This window comes from Nannospalax galili, unplaced genomic scaffold (genome assembly GCF_000622305.1).
Source record: "Nannospalax galili isolate Female #2095 unplaced genomic scaffold, S.galili_v1.0 scaffold83, whole genome shotgun sequence".
Taxonomy (NCBI): Eukaryota; Metazoa; Chordata; class Mammalia; order Rodentia; family Spalacidae; genus Nannospalax; species Nannospalax galili.
Genome location: NW_008352659.1, coordinates 3,384,460 through 3,387,949, shown reverse-complemented (window position 1 = coordinate 3,387,949; position 3,490 = coordinate 3,384,460). Strand labels below are relative to the sequence as shown.

The window sequence follows — 3,490 nt, the reverse complement described above, 5'->3', positions numbered from 1 at the left end:
TAAAGCACATTCTACCCAATAACATCTCTCATGTTGATACAAAGAAGTTCTAAATTTGTAAATAAAAGAAACAACCACATTGTGCCAAATTAATGAAGTAAATTGTAATTTCAAGGTTTCAAAGTCAGCATGTGTTTAGGACTAATTTTTTTCTTAGGACGTTTGTATAAAGTATATTTTAAATATGGACATGCATAACAGATGGAGATTATTAGAGTTCCAGAACTGGTCAAACACAGAGAAACAGTGTCTGTGAGACACTTAACCCTAAGCAACACATCTTCAATACAACCTCTACACATAGGATAAATGTATCTCTCACCTCTCACCAGAGAAGTTTCTTTATGCAGCAGATGGTGGTTAACACAGAAACTCACAACTGGCCAATGTGCAGAGAACAAGAGGCTGCAGAGTGCTTATCTCTGAAATAGGACACCTAAAACTTCACCTACCCAGAGTTCAGGGACCATTGCAGAAGAGGGGATGGAAAGATTGTAAGAGCCTGGGGTGTTGGACGACCACAAGGAAACAGTCTTCCAGACAGCTGGTCAGTTACTCATATGAACTAACAGCAATGGTGACAGCATGCACAAGTCCTAAATAAGCTCAAAAGAAACAAAATCCCAGCGTAGACGGGGAATTGGTTAAGAAATCCCAACCCAACCTAATTGATGGCTGCTGGGCATGGGAAAAACAGTATCTTACAGGGCTGGGAGTCTTGGTGGGCCCTGTGTGGGATGTGTGGGATGTATGTGGTGTGTAAGTGGTGTGGGATATGTGTGTGTGTGTGTTATTGTGTGTGTGTGTGTGTGTAAGACAGTACATTAAACTAGGCAGAAAGCAATGGGGGGAGATGCGGACAGAGGAGGGGATCTAAATATCACCAAACTATATTGTATGAAAATCACAAAAATTCCATAAAAAATATGTATGTGCTTTGTTCAATGCCTATGAATGTTTGTTGAAAGGCAACTATTAACTTTATATATTTTTTCTCATATAAAGTTTACATTTCTAATTGTGCCAGTGAATCTTTCTCTGAAACCTGAAAATGAATTTCTACATATCTGCAAATGATATCAAAATGTATCAAGTATTTACATTAATAAGGTAGAAAGATAACTTTTAAAAAGTGTAAACCTATATGCATGTCATCTTCTACAGGATGAATTTAATATACCTCTCCAACATACTCCATGACAAAACTCATTCTTTTAATCTTCACAAGGGTTTTTACACCCCATCCACAGCCATTGCTAGTTCGAAAGATGCAGAGTGAATATTGTGTGCCTTTTTGTACTATCCTATTGGGACAGTCAGGTCCACATTGGCACCTTGAGTTGCATTCATAGATTGGAGTGCCAGGTTGGATTCTAATTTGTTGGTTCTTATTATAAGCTAAAACAACTCCAGCCAGGACAACACTTCTCAAAGAAGCAATTTGTACACGAACAACCAAAGGTAGCTTCGTTGTCTAAGCTGATCCCAGGAGCTGGCTTGTATTCATTAATGTAGTAGAAATCTGAAGGCGGGCCCTCCAAGTCAACAGTATTTTCCACAAATATCATTCCTTTATGACTCTTTCTTCTGTTGAGGTCATCTTGCCATCTCTGCAGAGCTATTCTTTGTTTAGCTTTCTTTACAATGTACTCAGCAATGGCAGGTCTCAAAGTTTTGTTATTATTGTCTTTTGGAATTATTGCGTTGCCTTTCTTTACCCGAGATAAATAATTATGCTTGTCATTAGAGAACTGCTGAAGTAGTAATGGACACTTCAGATTTTTCAAGGGTTCCCACGTATTTGTAGAATCTGGCCATCCTTTTCCATTTTACAAGATAATATTCCATATCCTTTACTGCCTTGTAGTCACACAAGTATTCCACCTCATAATTGTTTAGATTCCTTTTGTTGATTCCAATGGATTTACATGTGAGCTTTTCTTTTCTACATAATTCCTGAAGAATATCAAGTGAACCTAGACAAGGCACACACCAGGCTCTGCGCGCCTCGGCTCCGGCTGCCGCCATCTTGCAGAGCTTTCCCAGATACTTTTAATGGATGTCTTACACAGATGAGAATTAACCAGGTAAAATACAGAGAGAATCCATCAAGGCCAACTCTAAGCTACAAGCAAAAATATCAGGGACCTGGCTCTCAAGATATGGGTACAATAGGCATTCCCAACACTCATTAACAGTCTTCTTGAGAGATTCATTAGGCCATACTAAGGGAAATCTCCTCTATCTGGGGTACTCAGGTCCAGAAAAGAGACTCAGAACTAAGAGGAACACCCTGGTTCCATTTATCTTTTTTGCTTACAGATGAACTCAAACACGTCCAGTGTTCAATCTGACACACCCTTTACTGACATCCTAAGGAACAAGGAGCCCCTGAGCTACATCAGTTTGATCCAGGGTGAGAGCTTAAAAGAAAATGCCTGATGCTTTTTCTCTGCACTTGAGCCTGATCTAAATTTGAAAAGAAATGAAGAAAAGAAAAAGAGGCCTTTAGAGGGATATATCAGTCATGATATTATCTATCCTACAACTTGACCTCTTTGAAAGAGGGAGGATACTGGTCAAATTTTCCAGGTTGTCTGCCTTCACTTATAAGCACATGCTGATTGGGGTACCAGATTTCAAACACTTGTTCATCTCCAAGTCCAGCCAGAGAGGATCTCAAATTAGTATAAAGGAAGATACCTCTGTCAGTTTGATCCTCCTTGATCATGGATGCCAAGGACCAAATACCTATTACCTCAAAAATTTAAAGATAGCAGAGGATGGCCCTCCAAAATCAAGTAATCCCTCTGTGACAACATCCTAAGAGAGAGAGAGAGAGAGAGAGAGAGAGAGAGAGAGAGAGAGAAAAGGCCATTATTGCCTCGTTGTCAATCTCTGTTACCAACCCATAGCCCACAATCAACAGGACTCCTTTGGACTAAGGATTATTTTTTTTTAACTTTTACACAAACTTTATTGAGAATTTCATACATGTATATAAGATGTTTTGATCAAATCCATGCTCACGCCCTCCCCTCCAACATTCTCCCCTCTGAAGAGGTAACCCTAAAATCTTTTAAGGATTAGATACAATCTCCCAAATACTTTTGACATTTTTGGCCTTTGGAACTGAGTATGTTGCTAACAGGTCCAAGGACATTTTGACTTTTAGACAGGAAACTGGCTACATTTCTTTGGGCTAGCCAATTCCTACCTCCTATTCTTATCACACCATCCTCTGAAGAGGTTACCCAAATTGCCAATAGGGAATAGGGATGTAGACTGCTCTGGCTTCTTCCATGCTGAACTGGGACACAGGGTGAGGCAAATGGGGTACCCCTTCAGTGGATCTATCTAAAAGACTCCCAAATTGCATACTGTTAGCTGTAGGGAGAAAAAAAGTCCTTGACCAGTGCCTGGGAGATGTAAAGGCAAGAGTAGTTAGCATTACAAGTTCTAGACAGGGAACCAGGAAAGGTCAGAACAT

General features: G+C 39.8%; 1 pseudogene; it reads right to left on the bottom strand.

The window, feature by feature from the left end:
• Positions 1 to 805: 805 nt before the first annotated feature.
• On the bottom strand, positions 806 to 2,028 carry LOC103747459 (annotated as a pseudogene).
• Between the last annotated feature and the right edge of the window lie 1,462 nt (positions 2,029 to 3,490).